Source organism: Cervus elaphus, chromosome 23 (assembly GCF_910594005.1).
Source record: "Cervus elaphus chromosome 23, mCerEla1.1, whole genome shotgun sequence".
NCBI lineage: Eukaryota > Metazoa > Chordata > Mammalia > Artiodactyla > Cervidae > Cervus > Cervus elaphus.
The window spans coordinates 68,396,397-68,417,192 of record NC_057837.1 but is presented as its reverse complement, the minus strand read 5'-3'; the positions used below and the strand labels follow the sequence as shown (position 1 = coordinate 68,417,192).

The 20,796-nt window shown below is 43.8% G+C and overlaps 1 long non-coding RNA gene across 3 annotated transcripts in view; it reads right to left on the bottom strand.

The window, feature by feature from the left end:
* LOC122681685 overlaps positions 1-4,815 on the bottom strand; it is a 28,993-nt gene extending 24,178 nt beyond the window's left edge. For all 3 annotated transcript variants that reach the window (XR_006337072.1, XR_006337070.1, XR_006337071.1), the window contains exon 1: positions 4,652-4,815. This is a non-coding gene — a long non-coding RNA (uncharacterized LOC122681685). The remainder of the gene's footprint in view (positions 1-4,651) is intronic.
* Positions 4,816-20,796: the final 15,981 nt, after the last annotated feature.

The following is a 20,796-nucleotide window of genomic DNA, read 5'->3' as shown; positions in this document are numbered from 1 at the left end:
TACCGACACCTCCAGGTCCACCCGAGCGCCAGTCCTCTGCGTATTACTTCTGAGTATCCCTAGTTTGTCCTTTTCTCCCCAGTGTCGTGGAGAGTTCATTCGGCACAAATCAGTACTTTCTGTTGAACAGGGAGTAAGTGGGTAAAAAAAGGAAATGAAGAGATGCAAGTTCACTTTAGCTTCAACTCCCACACCGGGACCGCTTCCTCCACTTTCACTTTTTATAAAAGGCTTTCTTTCTCCCGCTTAATGTTTTCCGTAGTTCAGCATCTCTTTCCGAAGATAAGCCTCCTCATTCCTTCAGGTCCTCGCATCCATTACCATTTTTCCTTCAAACAGCTGATTGGAAAGGATTTGTTTGCTTTGTACAGGTCATTTCTGTCTGGTGGTAAGGCCAAGTGTTTTATCCCATGGGAATGCATCTTCATTTTTATAATGGAAGTCCACGGGAGTTAATAAAGGGAATGGAAAAAGCCCACCGCTGCCAACTGCTTAAGTACGTATCCATTCCATCCTGAGAGCCCACCTGTCCTCACCACGTGCCTCTTGGGGAATCTGAGGAGCAGTTGGATGGACACTACAGGAGACGGTGGTTATGTGACTGCTTGGTCAGAGGCTATCACGATCCTGGGAAAACTGGAGTGCTTACGGAATCTACCACAGATCCCTGGGATACACCACTGTGAAGGGGGTCACTGGTGGTCTTGGAATGTAGACCCTCAGGCTTCCTCTTAAACTTACCCCAAAACACTTGTGAGCTTGGAATTCACTTTCCAATTTTTTTCTGTCCAAACCAATTCACAGCCACTGCCGTGCCCTGGAGTCAAATTCTTCAACACATGTTTTTGAACATCTACCCAAGATAAGTGTGAGATGAGAGGCAGGGTGGCAGTGGAGATATGACCCTGTGTAGAGTCAGATGCCCTGGGGTTTTAATTCTAGTAGTAAGGAATTAGAAGCCACTTAGTTTATCCATGGGCTCATGTCCTTATCTGGAAAGAGTGAGGGATAATAAACCTTTCTCGTGGGACTTTGGGGAGAATGAAATAAGATCTTTTTATTTTTGTTTAATATTTATTTTTATTTGTTTATTTGGCTGCGCCAGCTTTAGTTGCATTGCATGGGATCTTCCATCTTCATTGCAGTGCCTTTTTTTTTCTTTCTTGTAGTTGTGGCGTGTGAAATCTTAGTTGAGGCATGTAGGATCTTCTTCCCTGACCAGGCTTTCAAAACAGTGAGCCCCCTGCTTGACAGAAGGTAATTGCTTATTGGGTGTTACCTGGGATGATGATGGTAGCCATGGTGATAAAAATGATGGTGATGATGTTGATGGTGGTAGTAAGGATGCTGTGTTGGGGAAGATAAAAGGCTAACTCAGATATGGTCCTCCTCCCTTTTTTTTTTTTTTTTCTGAGACATTAACAGACCAGTTGGAGCTATAAACACGCCATCTTAGAGTCATATGTGAGACAGGTATAAATAACAGGTACAGAAGTTTGATTAGCAGAAAGCATTCCCACCTAAGGGTCTTCATACAAGAGCTAATATCTAAGTTGGGACCTTGAAACATGTAGGCTTTGAGGGTGTGGGGACAGACTGGTAGAACCAATGCTATTGAAACCAAATCAAATCTGGCAATAACCCCTGAAAAGCTGAGATATTTTCACGTTGTCTTTGCTGCATATTCTGCCACGAAAAATTGTGATTAGAATTTTACATTCATATAGCACATTTATTTTTAGAGGCTCCAGTGATATCATTAAAAACTAAACCCTTCAATTTTAATGTTGGTCTGTCTTACAAAAAATGTGCACCTTTTCTTCCAATGAGCTCTCTCACTTGTATGAGAGTTAGTGGGATGTTTGGACTAAGTGTAAAATCTAAAATGATTCAGATATTAAAAATAAATTTCAAGAAGTCTTTCAAAAGTAAAGTGTGTTGAAAGAGCCCTGGTAATAAAGCAACACCAATTATGCTCAGAATTGCCAGGGAGTTGGAGAGAAAAACATTTCAGGGAAAAAAAAATTTTGAAACGAAGGGTATGTTAAATATGCTACCAGAAAATCCTTAGACCATCGTCTGCTTCAGAGGCACACAGCTGAGGCTCCTGGAATACAGCCCAAGCAGTGGCAGAGAGAATAGCCATTGAGAAGTGTGCAAAAGACACTTCTCAGAGTCCAGCGCTTCACTATGGACCCTGGATTATTAGAGTTCTATACCAGAGGATGAGATGGTTGGATGGGATCACCGACTCGATGGACATGGGTTTGAGTAAACTCCGGGAGTCGGTGATGGACAGAGAGGCCTGGTGTGCTGAGATTCATGGGGTCGCAAAGAGTTGGACACGACTGAGTGACTGAACTGAACTGAACTGATACTAGTAGGGCACTGTGGAGCTTTCCTTGTGGCTCAGCTGGTAAAGAATCCACCTGCAATGCAGGAGACCTGGGTTCGATCCCTGGCTTGGGAAGATCCCCTGGTAAAGGGAAATGCTACCCACTCCAGTATTCTGGCCTAGAGAATTCCATGGACTGTATAGTCCATGTGGGCTATGACGTGGTGATCACACCCCATTGTTATACTTGATGTCCTCTTTCGGGGACTGTTGTCAAAATCCTATCTTCCTATTGGTGAAAAGCAGACTGTCGCTTTGGGATACACTAGCATCTTGAGTTTTAACACCACTAATTGTGCAGGAGAACTTAATCCTAAGAGCCCAAGACAGGGAAACTTGATGATTATACTGTTGAAAGTAGCCCCTCTAAAAAATCCCTCACTAATGTCCACTTATGATGTATCTTACCACCTTGTTTTGTTTTGATTAATTGTTTTTCCACAGTGAAAGTGTTCAGTTTGAGGGGTTGATTGTTTAGTATCCCTCTCCTCCATGGACTATAGCTTTTGGTGTCTTTAACACTTATAGAGTGTTGATGCATCTCTTGTCTTGTGTGTGCTCAGCTGTTTCTGATTCTTTGTGACTCCATGGACTGTAGCCTGCCAGGCTCCTCTGTCCATGAAATTTCCCAGGCAAGAATACTGGAGCAGGTTGCCATTTCCTAATCCAGGGGATTTTCCCGACCCAGGGATCGAACCCCCTTCTCTTGCATCTCCTGCATTAGCAGGTAGATTCTGTACCATTGTGCCACCTGGGAAGCCCAACAAAAACTGAATGAATGGATGGGTCCATAGCGTGCATGCATGTTGAGCCACTTCAGTCGTGTCTGACTCTTTGAGACCCTATGCACTGTAGCCTACCAGGCTCCTCTCTCCATGGGATTCTCCAGGCAAGAATACTGGAGTGGTTTGCCATGCCCTCCTTCAGGGGATCTTCCCGACCCAGGGATCGAACCTGGGTCTCCTGCACTGCAGGCAGATTTTTTACTGCTGAGCTACCTGGGATGCTCATACACAATGTATTACTCATTTAAGTCGCTTCCTATTTAGGGTGATGATGAATAATGCTGCTATACAGTCTTGTACATGATTTTGGGTGCACCCATATACATATAGATGTTGGGCATATATCTGGGAATGGAATTGTTGGGTCACAGCACCTGAAGATGTTAAGTTTAGTGGATATAGCCAAAAAGTTTTGCAAAGTGGTTTTATCAGTTGTTACTTTCAGTAATTGTAGTGTATGAAAGTTTTGGTTACTCTCATCACTTATTATTATTTTTTCCATCTTTTTCACTTCATTGCAGTAGCTCTTTAGCTCCTCTGTCCACATACAGTCTCATGCTCTGTTACATGCAGTACCTTCTTCTCCTGGTCTCAGGAGGGATTTGAAGTTAATATCTGGTAGAGATTGCTTTAGCAACTTACTAAGACTAAAGCAAGGTTGCACATTCAATACTGGAGTGGGTTGCATGCCGTCCTCCAGGGGGGTCTTCCTGACCCAGGGATCAAACCCGTGTCTCTTACATCTCCTGCATTGGCAGCCAAGCTCTCTACTTCTAGCATTACTTGGGGAACCTTATGCTAGGGAATGCCATTTATTGTGTCATATGGTATCAAATGTACTAAAAATATAAAATACAAGATAATGCTTGGTAAAACTGGAAAGAGAGGAGGATCAGGATGGGATTAAGAAGAGAATATAGGAAAGAAAGTTTGAATAGCAGGACTTTCTTAACAGGGAGTACTAGTCCTAACAAGACTAGTTCCAGGCCTTGTTATGTGCTTGCATGTCTTATAGAATTTAATTTTCATAATAATTCTGTTAGAAATAACTTTCTTTTTACAAATGGTGAAGCTGAGCACAGAGAGGTTGAGTAAACTTCCTCAAGGATGCACAGCTGTAGAAACAAGGTTTGAATCCTAAATGTCTGGTTTTTCTCAATGTCTAAATCATCTTTCACACTGCCTCTAAATTACTTGTATTTTGGGACTTCCCTGGTGGTCCAGTGGTTAAGACTCTGCACTTTCATTGCGGCAGGCAAGCATTTGATCCCTGGTTGGGGAACTAAGATACCACATACTGCACAGCATGGCCAAATAAATAAGTAATAAAACCATCTTTAAAAAGAAGAAAAAAGAATACTTTAAATAAATAACTTCTGTTTCTCCCAACAATCCAGGATCATAGACAGAGCAAGTGTAGACCCAGTTTACTAGGCGGGAAGCTCAACACTCACAGACTTGTGAAACTTACCCATGATCATACAGCAATTGAGTGAAGGAGCCGGTGTTCTCTGAATCCAGGCTTCTTTCCATTATTCCACACTGTAGATGAGCTTTGAAAGGGGAGTGTAGCTCCATAAATGAATCTCATAACTCCTTCATTGTCCTCAGAAGAGGCAGCAGGACTGGTCTTGATCAGCACTGAGGCCAGAGCAGAAACAAATTAGGAATCTAATCATGGGCCTGGAGCCGGGCCCCCTCCCCGAGTCTCCCCTCCCCTGCTGGGATCCTCAATGTTTCCCAGGGTCTGACCACTGCGGGCATTGTGCCAAGCAAAGCCAAAGGTTGAGTCTCTAAGATGCTTTTTGGAAGTCCTTCTCTGGGGAAGGCCATTTCAAAACAAATCCAAATCATTTTGCTGGAGACAGCCCCAGGAGAGATGAAGGTTGTGTTATGGTTCCCATCAGGCCGGGTGCCTGTTTTGAACTTGGCAATGGCATTGTCAGACAACAGACACACATTTGAAAAATCATGACTTACAGCCATTGTCACTTAAAGAAAAACAAGTTTTGAATTTGAAGAATTTTTCATTGTCTGAAACTGATTTGAGTAATAGCTCAGATGATTCTAGCAAGAAAATTTAGCATGACTACAAATGTATGCCCAACTTTGCTGTATTTGTCATTATAGGAATCATTTTCTTTGATTATTCATGAAGTGAAGTGAAAGTCACTCAGTTGTGTCTAACTCTTTGCGACCCATGGACTATACAGTACTTGGATTTCTCCTGGCCAGAATACTGGTGTGGGTAGCCTTTCCCTTCTCCAGGGTATCTTCCCAACCCAGGGATCAAACCAGATCTCCTGCATTGCAGGCGGATTCTTTACCAACTGAGCTGTTAGGGAAGCCCCGATTATTCATGAAGTTTAACATTTCTTCATCTTTGTTTAATGGTCGTAGTTCACATTCAGTGATTAGTCTTTTTTTTTTTATGTCTTTGCCTTTTTATCTATTAATGTGTTGTGTTTTTCTCATTGATTTAGAAGGCTACTTAAATTAAGTATTCCATTGTGGAATATTATGTACCCAATAAAATGATGTTAAAGGGATTTTTAATGATGTTAAGCATTACTTATGGTGTTAAGTGAAAAAAGTAATATGGTAAGTTATATATAAAATACAATCTTGGTGACTTAAAAAAGAAATATGAAAACACACTTTCCCTTCCAAATAAATGAAAGTTTTGGAGGAATATTTATTGAAATATCAAGAGAAGATTTATTTTGGTTGTTGGGGTTATTGGTGATCTTAATTTGTTTTCTTCTATTTCATGTATTTTGGTGTATGTGCTAGTTATCAACTTTTGTCCTTCATTGCCCTGCTTGTGACATCAGAATCCCATCCCTTTGTCAGCCAGCTTGCTGGTGAGAGGTGTCAGTAGAGGGCGCTGGAGAGACACTGGACTAGAAAGGGACGGTTCCATCTTGGTTCTGTTATTGAGTCTTTGTTTCTGTAGTGGAAGGCCAGGGGACACCTAGTGACACTCATCACCAGGGGCATGGCATTTTACCACGGGCTGTTTACCCCAGCACCCAAGATGTGCACATTTTGGGGAGCTTCTCCACCACCCGGTGGGCTGAAGCAGCACCATTGTGAACCCAATCTGGATCTCTGCTCTGAGCTGTCTCCTAGATTCCTTCCTTCCTTGGGTTTTCTGCCTCAGCCCTAGGGCTTGTGCTGCTTCCTACTCTGCTATTTCTATTGTTCTTGGAATCCTCTTTACTCCATGCTGCAGTTAATAACATGGAGATATTACTTGGGGAGATATAGTTAATAACAAAGAGATATTACTTTGCCAACAAAGGTCCATCTAGTCAAAGCTGTGGTTTTTCCAGTAGTCATGTTTGGACATAAGAGTTGAACCATAAATAAAGCTGAGCACTGAAGAACTGATGCTTTTGAACTGTGGTATTGGAGAAGACTCTTAAGAGTCCCTTGGGCTACAAGAAGATCAAACCAGTCCTTCCTAAAGGAAATCAATCCCAAATATTCATTGGAGGGACTGATGCTGAGGCTGAAGCTTCAATACTCTGGCCACCTGATGTGAAGAGCTGACTCATTGGAAAAGACCCTGAAGCTGGGAAAGATTCAAGGCAGGGGGAGAAGGGGATGACAGAGGACGAGATGGTTGGATGGCATCACCAAATCAATGGACATGAGTTTGAGCAGGCTCCGGGAGATGGTGAAGGATGGGAAAGCCTGGCGTGCTGCAGTCCATGGGGTCGCAAAGAGTCAGACGCGGCTGAGCAACTGAAGAGCAATGGTTAATAATTCTTTGAATTAAACTTTTCCTGGTCAACTCATTACATGGTTTTTGTCTCTTGTTTGGACTCAACTCCTGGAATCTACTCCTGGGAAAGATGCTATGAAGATGGCTGAAATGACAACAAGGTATTTGGAGTATTACATAAACTTAGTTGATAAAGCAGCAGCAGGGTTTGAGAGGATTGACTCCAATTTTGCAAGAAGCTCTACTGTGGGTAAAATTCTCTCAAACACCATTTCATGCTACAGTGATATCGTTTGCAAAAGTAAGAGTTGACGTCATAGAGTTGGACACGACTGAGCGACTGAACTGAACTGACACTGTAAACTTCATTGCTGTCTTATTTTAGGAAATTGTCACAGTCATACTGCAACCTTGGTCAGTCAACTGTCATCAACATCGAGGTAAGACCCTTGGCAGCAAGAGAATACAACTCAATGAAGTTTCAGATGATGGCTAGCAATCTTTAGCAATAAAGTTTTTTTTTTTTTAATTAAGGTATGTAGATTGTTGTTTTTAGACATAATGCAACTGCACATGTAATAGACTGCAGTATAGTGTGACCATAACCTTTATATGCACTGGGAAATCAAAAAAATTCACGTGACTGGCATTATTGAAATATTTGTTTTATTACAGTGGTCTGGAACCAAACCTGCGATGTTTCTGAAGTATGCCTGTAAATAATAATACTACTTTTTCGTAGACCATTCAGTACTTGGGACAAATTTTGGTGTAGCACTCTCATTGGCTGTAATAATAAGTAGTACTTTTCTTTTAGTCAGGTTTTGGCATGAAGGCTTCATTTACTTTATTGAATTTGTAGTTTTTTAATCAGTTTTTATGTCCTGGGGAAATGAATATGCTGTAGAGATTGCCATATGGAAATTTTACAGCGATCACCAGTAAAACCATCTGGGTTCTAGGATTTGGGGGAAGTAATTTTTCTTCTTTGGTTGTCGGCCTGACTCTTCATCAAGCCACTGATGGAATCATACAGTGACCCAGAGCCGTGATGCACTGTTAAGAAACTCAAATCAGATTATGATGGCTATCCAAAGAAAACAGTGGAAATCCAACTTTCGTCTGTTGTTCATGGACTCTCCCCTCTCTCTATTGACCACTCTTGAGACAGCTCAAATCAACAACGATTTTGGGTAGCACTATGAAAAAGTCATGAGTGATGTTAAATCATAAGGCCTGAACTTAGCCTCAAGGAGTTAGCTGTCCAATTGATGAAAAAGGAACTACTTTGCATTCACCAGGAGCCAAGCAGAGTGGTAGACGCTTTCTATCTAGCTTCCCATTTAACCCTCCACCAGTCATGAGAAGTATGGGGTATTGTTTCCTTTTTGTGGAAGAGAAAGCACAGTTTCAAAGATAAAGGAACCTGTTCAAAATCACTCAGTTAGCAAATGGCAGAGATGAGCTGTGGGCTTCCCTGGTAGCTCGGCTGGTAAAGAATCCGTCTGCAATGCAGGAGACCTGGGTTGGGAAGATCCCCTGGAGGAGGGCCTGGCAACCCACTCCAGTATTCTTGCCTGGAGAATCCCATGGATGGAAGAACCTGGCGGGCTACAGTGCACGGGGCCGCAGAGAGTCAGACATGAAACTCAGCACAGAGAAGAGCTGTAAACAGGTCTATTGTCTCCAAATCTCTTATGTTTTTCCTGGAATATCGTGTTTCCTAAACAAATCATTACCAAGCAACACATCTGTTTAAGTAACTGATGAAGGGCTTTAAAGCCAGAGGGACATCAGGTGAGCTGGGAGGGGTTCATGGAAGAGACAAAGAGTTGCTCTCCTCTGTCTCCCTGAAGCATTACATTCTCGTTCTGCTGATTTGACAGCTCATCAGGTGCCCTTCGGGACACTGCTCATGCTGGTGTCTGGGGCAGTTATTTCTACCTGATAGCACGGATTAAGCTATTCATGTCTCATCCCTCCACAGTGAGGTCATCAGCACGCAAAGACTTGAACCCAAGTATTTGGGCTTTAAGTCCTGCTCTCCCTCCGTCCAAGGAAACTCAGCCCAAGGGTCAGAATCAGAAGAGGAAGGGACTGGGTCCCTTGGAAATCTTAGGGGGTCCTTTTCTGGCCATAAGATACTGGGATAATATTACTTTACATCTGTAAAGAAGAAAAAGGAAAAAAAAATATTACCTTCACATTTGTAAAGCTGAAGAGAAGATTAACCTTTACTCTGCTGCTAATTTACTACGTGATCTTGGGCAAGTCATTTCTCTTTCAGGAGCTTTAATTTCTAGATTTATCAGTGATGAATTTGATTTCATGGTCTGTAAGTCTTTGAATTTTCCTTGTAGATTCCTTGATCTAGGAGCATTAGAATTCCCCTACAGAATTAGACTTGGGAGGGCCTCCCATCTCACCACCCCATTCTCTCTAAAGGTTGTAAGGGTTACATTGTCTATAAGGCTTCCCTGGTAGCTCAGAAGGTAAAGAATCTGCTTGCAATGCAGCAGAGTTGGGTTCAGCCCCTGGGTTGGAAAGATCCCCTGGAGAAGGAAGTGGCTACCCACTCCAATATTCTTGCCTGGAGAATTCCATGGACAGAGGAGCCTGGCGGGCTACAGTCCATGGAGTTGTATGGGATGGCAAAGAGTCAGACACGACTGAGCAACAACTTAAAAGAAATCATAAAACTAATCAAAGCACCTTCCTTTTCAAGTCTATAAACAATGTTAGTAATAAAAACTTATCTCCACCGGGGCAGATGGCTTCCTCCCGTGCCTTTTGATCGATCACTGCCTCATGCACACAGCACACGGCAAGTGCAGCTAGACACTGTTACACCCTGTCTTAGAAATGAATGGGTTGAAGACACAAAGGAGGCAAGGGTCAGAACCCATGTCAGGCCAACAGTGCCTTTGGATTCCTAGTCCCGGCTCTTTCCTCCAAGTCATATCCGTTTTGAGCTGATCATGACAATGACCTTGCCAGGATGGGCAGAGGAAAATCTCCTGGCCTAAAGGACAGCATTTCTTGGCTCTTCCAATAGAGAGAAGTCTTGCAGCCGGGTCTGGTTTTCTAATTTTAAAAAGGCACTTGAGCATCAGTGCAGACACTCTGAAGTTCATCAGTTAGAAAGAATCAGTTCTCTGGGCTTCAGACCTAAAAGAGCTGAGCTCATATTCCAAACCTGGCCCATAGACATCATGCAAACCGAGGCAACATTTGTAACCCAGGCAATTTTGGTAAAATGGAGATAATATTACTCCGAACAAAATGTTGTCAGAAAGAATGGATAGATAATTTTCATTAACTCTCTAGTCAAGTGCCTGGCCCATGCATGTTTGTTTTCTGTCTCTGATGCCGTCGTTAAAATGAACAGCCAGCATGTTCCAAGTATTCAAGCCTATGGAGGGTGAAGGGCCCTCTTGCCCCAGGGTTTCAGAGGGTGGGAGAGGGACAGCAGACCTTGGCCCCAGCAGTTCCTAGCTTCCATAATTCACCCCACGTGGGTAACGTGGTGTGGTGCAGATACTGGCTGTGCCGAGGCTGCAGCGCGTGCGAGCTGAGAGCGCGGCTGGGGAGCCAGCTACAATTTTAGCTCCAGTGGAATTTCCTGGTTTTGGGGGGTCTGGAGTCCGAACCTTCTCTGGTGCTGGTGCTGCTTTGGCTGCCAGAACCGGGCGGTAGACATGCTTTCTTTCCACCCGACCGCCCAGGGTGAGACAGGAGCCCTCCTCCTGGGCCCGCTAGCATGTGGGGCTGGCCAGGGCCTCCTGAGCAAGTTCCAGCAGCTTCTTCCTGTGCGAACGCCTGTGGGCTCAGACCATCGCATTGCTCAGTCAGGCCTGGGTGGAGAACTGTTTGTCTCTGCCTGGAAAGGAGGAGGCAGGGTTCACAGCTTCCCTAATAAAAGGTTAGTTATCCTGCCCCTGGGTCCTGAAATCCAGTTAAAGAAGTTGTGGCTTTCATGTACCTTGATTTGTACCCCAGTGGAAAAGCCCTCATGGTTCCTGAATGACTTATGGTTCCCAGGTTGCAAGAAAGAGAATTCACATCAGGCTAATGAAAGCGAAGTTTTTAAACAGTGCTTTTTTTTTGGAAGTATATAGTGGATAGCTAAGAGAAGTAAGGAAAAGCTGCATTTCCCAACCTTGAGAAGGACAGAAAGCAGGAGTGCTTGAAGGAGTCTCAGCAGTAGGAATGCATGGAAAATCTCAAAAAGTATCTCTGGAGATACAGTCCTGATCATTTATGATTTCTTTATACTTGACTCAGGGCTTCCCAGGTGCTGCTAGTGGTAAAGAAACCCCTTGCCAATGCAGGAGATGTTAAGAGATGCGGATTTGACCCCTGGTTCGGGAAGATCCCTTGGAGGAGGACATGGGAACCAACTCCAGTATTCTTGCCTAGAGAATCCCATGGGCAGAGGAGCCTGCTGGGTTACAGTCCATAGAGTGGTAAAGAGTCAGACATAACTGAAGCAACTTAACACACACACACACAAACACACACTTGACTCAACATTCAAATTCTCTCAAAGAGGGAGTCCATTGGGCCAGGACAAAGAAGTGACAATCTCCAATCTCTCAATTTTGCATGTCCTGAAATATAACTGGATTGATTTGATGCCCTGGATTTGATGCCCAAACTCTAGGAACCAACTCACAAAAATCAAACTCATAAACAATTGATGTATAAATCAGATAACATTGAACCAATGTACAGTCAATCACCTTTACTTTCCAGGTGAACTTATTGCTTCTATTTATTATCAAGGATCTCTTCTTCTACTTTTTCCCTGGTGTCAACATTCAAAAAAAATGTTAGAAAGTTGTTCATTGAACTTAAGGGGTAACTTTATCCAGTCTGGAGAATAATTCTGGCCATTGTTTTTTTTCCTGTTCCATCTTCTTTTTCCTAGGCTTCATTCATATTACTCCTCCTTGCCACTCTACCCACTTGGTAGACATAATACCAGTTGCGTGTCTGAATTTCTGGTCTGGAGGGCTCACCAAGACTACGCCAATGGGGCTCACACTTTATTGCTTTCACCCTAAAAAAGTCAGTAATTCTACCTCTCCCTATAACTGGAAAATGTCTACTTTAACCTAGTTATTTTTTTCTGCAGTGAATGTTGTATATAACGAACACATCTGTGTGACTATTGGAAGCCTTCAAAGAGGGTTATATAAACTATTTTACTGACAGAAAGAAGAGACCTATATGACAGAGAAAGAAAAGAAAATGTGTCATTGTTATCAATAATATTACTGAGCTGTTCTGTAAACCACATTCTGCTCCACCCCATCCCATGTCAAAATAGAAATAAAAATGAAATGAAAAGATCCTACCAGACCATAAGTCTTAAGCACATGTTAAATACAATAACTAAGAGTAGGTGTTCTTCAAAAGGGGCTTCCCAGGTGGCGCTAGTGGTAAAGAACCCACCTGCCAATGCAGGAGACATAAGAGACTCAGGTTTGATCCCTGGGTTGGGAAGATCCCCTGGAGGAGGGCATGGCAACCCACTCCAGTATTCTTGCCTAGAGAATCCCATGGACAGAGGAGCCTGGCGGGCTACAGTTCATAGAGTCGCAAGGAGTTGGACACAACTGAAGCAACTTAGCACGCACACACTGCATGCATGCATGTTCTTCAAAAGGCATGAAAAATACTCTTCTGGGCTAGTGCGTGTGTTCTGAAATTGTGCTTGGTCGTGTGAGCCAGTTGGATCCCCATTACCACAGCCTGCAGGATTTCTCTGATTCAAATCAGGCTGATTGTTTCAAGAATCGCAAGACTATTAAAGACATATTGATAATATGTAAAAGAGACATTTGCGTAGGTTGTGAAGTTAAACAGGAAACATAAGGCCTTAGGCTGTGTCTGGTTCTGTATGGTGCCAGGAGAGCAGATCTTTCCAAATATAGATAGATTGGGTGACACTTCAAATCATGTTGAATGAAATAACCCCTCGCCCGCTCCATTCTGGAAATCAGAGTTCAGACTTCTAGCAATTCCAAACACCTGGATGAATACACAGGTAAGTAATGTGGGAAACTGATAGAAAGATATGGATACAAGATCATCAGATGAGGAAATGTCCACAAATCAACAGAGGGGGGGATATTAGCTCAGGGGCGTATTTGTATATTATGAAGAAATGAAAGGAAGATGGGAAGCCGATTAGGAGAATACCGTAGATGATAAATGAGTTCTGGGAACAAAATTCCCCTCTCCAGGGAGTTCTCAAGAGGTTAACTTGAGGAAAACAGCGGTGTCGGACACCCGCTGCCCTTTACTCTGCACTGCGGGTCTTTCTGTTGCTCTCTTCCATCATCTGATGCCCAAGGCAATGGATCGCAGTCACAAAGTTGGCAGCTCAAGGAAGTCTTTGTTGTGCTGGGGTCTAGGAGGATTGGGAACAAGCTAAATCTTACTCAAGTCTCAGATGATTTCAATGTGTTCTGGATGCCTTATACTGAGGGGACACAAGCCAGCCCATGTTAGTCATCTGGGGACTGGTTTGTGACACGTTTCATCCTTAATCCCCTGGGTAAAGACACCATCCTGATGTTGCATGTATGATGCTTAGGGCATATCTCACTGTTCCACAGGAATAATTCAAAGATGAGAAAGCCAAGCCTCCACAAACACAAAGAAAAATAGTAAATGATGCAAGTACCCATGAAGGCAGAGCTTTGGGGGAAAGGATCATAAAATGATTCTTTGATGAGAGCTCCAGAATTTTTCCAGAGAGAATCTGCTGTCATTAATTTATTAGAGTGCTATTCTTGACGAAAAGGTGACAATGAGAATAATGCAGCAGTAACATCCTTGGAAGCATGTAAACGGTTGGCAAAGAAGCAGTTTACTGGCCCCCACTCATCAGTCAGAGAAAGCTCAGTGGTATCAATGTAAGTTTGGTGGAAAGATACTAGCTAAAGGGAATAATCAAAATAGCTGTGGAGGTTAAGTCAAGAGTATAATGGAGGGTCTTCCCTGGTGGTTCTGTGGTTAAGAATCTGCCTGCCAATGCAGGGGACACAGGTCCGGATTCCTGTTTGGGAAGACCCCACATGCCGTGGGGCAGCTGGGCCCCTGAGCCACAACTACCGAGCTTGTGCTCTAGAGCCCACAAGCCGCAACTTCTGAAGCCCCCTTGGCCTAGAGCCCGTGCTCTGCAACAAGAGAAGCCACTGCGTTGAGAAGCCTGCACACCGCAACTAGAGTCGCCCTGCAACTAGACAAAGCCAGCGCACCATCGCAAAGACCCAACACAGCCAAAGACACGAAAATAAATTAATAAAATTTTTTAGAAAGAGTATAATGGAGAAGAAAATGTGGAACCTGAACTTGAGAAAAGACAGTAAAAGCAAAATTGGGAGAAAATGCAAAATTATCATTGGAGTATTTTGGGGAGAGTGGAGTTGAAGGAAATAAATGGTTACAGGCCAGTGAATCAGAAATACAGCCATGCACAGTGATAAAGATCTGTTTTTATGGAGAGCTTAGTGTCTGGGACTTGGTTTTAAACCCAATACTATCATTTAGAGTTAGGGAGCGAAGAACTAGGCATAGCGGGACCAAGCTCTTAATAAATGGGTCACAGCTATGAAAGGAGCAGAGATTGGGTGTATTTTCATGCAGTAGAATGCTTGATTTTGCATGTTGTGTTAAGTTATCGTGGATGGAAAAAGATTCTGAATCTTCTATGTGCAGGTGATAGAGGCTACCATCTTAGCTTCCTTCTTTAACTCCAAGTGTTCAGCAAACCACTGAATGGTGACTTCAAGTTACACTCTTGCTGAGTATAGAACCTAGGTTGACATAGAAGAAGCTACTTCCATTGTAAACGAAATTTGATTCTGCAATTAGCAAAATGAAAGGTTGGACTCACCCATTCTAATTGCTATATTTACGTACTGATTATTACTTCTGGGTGTCTGAAGACAGACTTTTCTGTAGTGTCTTATGCGTTTTTGTACAAAGAAAAAGAAAATGCTCTTTTCATAGGCACAGGCTTCGTAGAGCAGAGATTTTTCCAGTATTCTTGGGCCCAGTATCTGGAACTGGCATATGATGTTCCTTCTTATCCCATTACCTCATGACGTACACATGAGGCAAGGGAGTGGGTAACCATGGACCAGGAAGGGGGATATCTGGCAGCTTGAAATACACTGAATACAAGAAGCATTCCTGCAAGGTAAAGACCTTACAAGGGGCAGGGGAGTAGTTTTTCTGGCTTAAACAATGCATGTTTGTTAAGAGATGGTCATGTGATCATGACTTCACCTTTATGAGGAAGATAAAGATGATTGGAAAGTCTTTCCAAGAGAAAGGCTTTTTAAGGAAGCAAGAGTCAAGGCAGAGAGGTCAAACAGGTTTTACTCCCCAGAGAAAATTTAATGGATCCACAGGAGGGTCATAAAGAGTAAGGTTATGTTGTGATGGATTAGCAGTGTTGGTGTGAATGTGAAAATAAGGAGGTGCATTATGTCTTGCTACAGGGCCATGGCATCCTTGGGTCAGTGTAGGTGTCTGGTCCCACTGAATCTGAGAGCCGCTCGGTAGAGCTTTAGTTCTTAGCATTTTTTTTCCTAAGAAAAGAAAAATGTGGAAAGTCAAGACAAGACATTAACATGTAGTGAAGACCTACCAAGTTCTGGTCATGGGAGAAAGTGTGTTGAATTGTCCTTTTTATAAGACAAGGGTAGATATCTTCATTAAAAAAAAAAAAAAAAAAAAAAAAAACTATGGGACGTCTTTGGTGGTCCAGTGGTTAAGAATCCACCTTGCAATGCAGGGGATGTGGGTTTGATCCCTGGCAGGGAAACGAAGATTCCACATGCTGCAGGGCGACTGAGCCCACTTACTGCAACTCCTGAGCCTGTGCGCCTCAACTAAAGAGAAGCCTTCCGGCCTCAGTGAAGAGCCCGTGTGCCTCAACAAGTCATCCTACATGCTACAACTAAGACCCAACACAGCCAAAGATAAATAAATAAATTCTAGATTCATGTGAAAGTGAAAGTCACTCAGTCATGTCCGACTATCTGTGACCCCATGGGCTATACAGTCCATGGAATTCTCCAACCCACAATATTGGAGTGGGTGGCCTTTCCCTTCTCCATGGGATCTTCCCAATCCAGGGATCGAACCCAGGTCTCCCACATTACAGGCAGATTCTTTACCAGCTGAGCCACAATGGAAGCCCAAGAATACTGGAGTTGGTAGCCTATCTCTTCTCTAGCAGATCTTCCAGACCCAGGAATCCTGCATTGCCGACATAAATAATTTAAAAAATCCTTTGGGTAAAATTGGGACTTGGTGCTAAAGAGAAAAAAGAGAAGGAATAATAAACCTATAGATAATAATGGCTTGGTGATAAAAGAAATGAAAACAACTTGTCTTGGCTTTAAACCCTTATCCTGTCGTTTAAGAGTAAGGGCATATGTGAGTGCTCAGTCGCTCAGTTGTGTCAGACTTTTTGAGACCTCATGGGATTTCCCAGGCCAAGAACCTGGAATGGGTTGCCATTTCCTTCTCCAGTGGATCTTCCCAACCCAGGGATTGAACCCACATCTCCTGCCTTGGCAGGCGGATTCTTTTACCACTGCATCACCTGGGAAGCCAGGGGTAGGAGCAGAATTAGGAAAGAGGGCTGGGAAACAGTGGTGAGTGGCAGCTACAGAAGTATCTGTGATATATATCTCTTAGTGCAGTGGAGTGTCTGGTTCTGGTGTGTGTTCAACTGCTAGGGCACCATGGATGGGGCAAGGTTCTTGCATCACGCGTCAGGAGGAAGGACCCCAGAAGTCAGTAAGGCATGAAACTTGAACTCTAAGAGAAATTCCTTGAGAAAAATTTCAAATAAATATCTTTGGCTATTTGTGTACATGTCAACATATTAAAGCTCTATGAGCCCTCAATTCTATGTAGTGAGAAATCTCTGGTTAACCTTTTCCACTGAAATATTTCACTAATAAACTCTTCCCCACCCCTGCCCCAAACAACCACGGGATGGGTGTTCTGTAGAGAATGTCCCCTAGAATTCTGACATAAGAAAATGGCACCCTGATAAGCAGAACACAATTGTTTTGTCATGACTATGTTGTCTAAGTCCACTTGGACTGCTAGAATGAAACACCGCAGACTGGGTAACTTCTGTGTTTTTAACAACAGAATCTTATTTCTCACCATTCTGGAAGCTGGAAGTTGGACATCAGGGTGCCTGCATGGTCAGGTTTTATTTTATTTATTTATTTTTTTGGTCAGGTTTTAGTGACAGCCATCTTCTGGGCTTCCCTGGTGGCTCAGATGGTAAAGAATCTGCCTACAGTGCAGGAGATCCAGGTTTGATCCCTGGATCAGGAGGATCCTCTGTAGAAGGGAATGGCACCCCCTCCAGCATTCCTGCCTAGAGAATTCCATGGACAGAGGAGCCTGGTGGGCCACAGTCCATAGGGTCGAGGAGAGTTGGATATGATTCAGTGACTAACAGCTTCTTCCAGGCTGCAGACTTCTGATTTCTCATGTATTCTCATCCAGTGGAGGACTTAGGGATCTCTGTGGGGTCCCTTTTATGAGAGAGCTTATCTCATTTATGAGGTTATTTTTGTTTATTTGCTAAGGCTTGTCCGACTCTTTGCTACCCCATGGACTGTAGTTTACTAGGCTCCACTGTCCAAGGGATTTTCCAGGCAAGAATACTGGAGTGGGTTGCCATTTCCTCCTCCAGGGGATCTTCCCAACTCAGGGATCAAACCTACAACTCCTGCACTGGCAGGAAGATTCTTTACCATTGAGCTGCTCGGGAAGCCCATCATTTTTGAGGACTCTACCCTAATATCCCAAAGGCCCCACCTCCTCTTACTGTCACCCTGGGGATTAGGATTCTGAGGTGTGAGTTTTGAGGGAGACACAGACATTTAGGGGCTTCCCTGGTAGATCAGAATCCACCTGCAATGCAGGAGACCCTGTTTCGATTTCTGGGTTGGGTAGATCCCCTGGAGAAGGGATAGGCTACCCATTCCAGTGTTCTTTGGCTTTACTGGTGGTCCAGGTGGTAAAGAATCCACCTGCGAGGCAGGAGACTTGGGTTCGATCCCTGGGTTGGGAAGATACCCCGGAGTAGAGTATGGCAACCCACTCCAGTATTCTTGCCGTGGAGAATCTCCGTGGACAGAGGAGCCTGGCTGGCTGCAGTCCGTGGGGTCACAAAGAGTAGGACACGACTGAGTGACTAAGCACTTGGACATTCAGACTAAGCCTATGCCTGCAGATTCTACATCACCGGGACAGACTCTGGCTACACCAGATGCTTGATGACAGGTGGATGGTAAGGAGAGGTGTCTTGCTGGGGGAACACCTCCATATTGGGAAGAGTTTTTCACCTTTCACCCCAGTGTGCTCAGCATCACCTTATGATATTCATCTGCTCCTTTCCTCTCGAGTTCCCACCTTGCCCAGCAAGGGGCTCACGAAGGGGCAAAGTGCGGCACTTGGGGTCAGAAGTAGGTGGACGTGCCATCACAGGATCTGACTGATCCCTGATGCTGAGGAGCACCCACCCAGCATTTCGTCTCAGAGCCGTTTCTGTGGGTTAATGAAGACGTCAGCTCCCAGCCTCAGCCACACTATGTAAAAGAACTACTTATTGCCTGTTCCATCTCACTGACTTTTATGGTGATACTTAAACCAAAATGGTGAACTATTACACTTCATAGCCTGCAAATAAAAGCAGGATGTTAAAAAGTAGGGGCCGTAACCCCTGATTGGGCTGAAATGGCTTGTAATCTTGAGACGACTTAGTTCGGCTCCCCAGGGCCAGAGCCCGGGGCACTGGGTCAGAGCCAGACAATGAATCGTGGGGTCTCTGGGCCCAGGCCACGTACTTGTGGGAAGCAAGCATCCTTAGTAATGGCATGGTGATGAGCAAAAGGCATGTGAAATTGAAGATGGTTGTGAGAGGGGGTTGGGGATGGGAAAGCAGAGAAACAAGTCATGCCACTGCTTTGCAAGGCAGTGCGCTCAGAATCCTCCCCTCCAAGCCTCACTGGAGAGACCCTGCCCAGATTCCGGCTTTCCTCAGACACAAACGTGGCCTCAGATTGTGTTCATGTCCGTTAGGAGAAGCCAGAGGGCTACTCAGAGCCTCAGCCCAGAGCCCAGGTATGCTGAGGGACGATGCAACCCACAATGGTGCCTGAAGATAATGTGCTCTTTGATGATGTTATTCATTTAAATGTAGAGGCTCTTTGTTTGCTTAAGTGAAAGTTACATGAACACAAAGCAAAAAGTTCAAATAGTATTTGTCCTAGTTAAAGATTTCTCTAAAGCAGATGCTGAGAGAAGGATTCAGGTGCAGGCAGTCTCTTTGAGAGGTGATCCCAGGAAGTGTGCTGTTGGAGAGTGAGGTAGGGAAGGGGTATGCCAGTAAAGAGGGTGTGAAAGGGGGAGGGGGGACTGCTGTGGGGAACTGGGGTGCACACGTCTGTGGGGACGCACGAGAGGCTGTGAAGAACACACTGCAGAGAGGTGAGAGTGTTTATCCATTACTGCTGTCCATCATGAGTTGAGATCTGCTCCCAGGGGCTTCTGACCTGACCCAAGCCAGGAGAGCAAGAAAAATCCTGGGGGCAAGGGAGAGAGAAAGAGAAAGGGGGAGGGGAGAGGGAGAGAGAGAGAAAGAGAAGGTTGAAGTGAAAGTAATACATATGGGAACAGTAGGTGAAGCTGTAGGTAACATTTGGTGTGGGCTGAGCCAAGCCAGCATCTGCTATGGCACTAAGTAATGAAGTAAGAAAAGGAAAACGGGCTCTTTGTTTTTTTCAAATGAACCCAATTCTTTTTTCTCAGTGTGAACTACATATAACAGTTTCTAATGTACCTTTTCCTAGAATCTCATTTGCTGTATATATATATATGATATATACATAGAATGTAAATTTTATGTGTATACATATATATTATGCTGGGAAAGATTGAAGGCAGGAGGAGAAGGGGACGACAGGGGATGAGATGGCTAGATGGCATCACCTACTTGGTGAATACGAACTTGAGCAAGCTCTGGGAGTTGGTGATGGGCAGGGAAGTCTGGTGTGCCACAGTCCATGGGGTTGCAAAGAGTTGGACACGACTGAGTGCCTAAACTGAACTGCTATATATATATATGTATGTATATATCATGTATATACTACAACTTTGTTTTAAGAGTAATACATAATTACCTACTTCATCCTTTGTGACAGTTGTATAGTATTCCATAGAAGAGGATATACTATAATTTTTTGTGGTCTATTTTAATAAACAAAAATGAAAGTGATTCATGACATGCATAATAAAATGTAATTTAACATACTATCTTTACAGATTTTTCAACTACATGGCAAGATGTAACTTAGTCACTGCTATTAGCTAGATTGGGTAGCACTCATCCATTTGGTACAAGATGCTGTGTGATCCAGAATAAGTCACAAAATTCTCTGTGCTTTAGTCTTTAGTATATGAGGAATCCAAATACACAGAGTACTTACCTAAAAGGTTTGTGGCAAGGATCATGTTAGAGCATTTTTGAAAAGAGCTTAGCATATCAGAAAAGTTCGATAAACATTAGCTGTTAGTATTAGATTCCCCAGGTGGCACAAGTTCTAAAGAATCTGCTTGCCATTGCGGGAGATACAAGAGACATGGGTTCAATTCCTGGGTCAAGGAAGATTTTCTGAAAAAGGAAATGGCAACCCCCTCCAGTATTCTTGCCTGGGGAATCCCATGGACAGAGGAGCCTGGTAGGCTACAGTCCTTGGGGTCTCAAAGAGTTGGACATGACTGAGCATGCTAATGCTAGACATGCTAGATTAGATTCCCCAAACAAAACA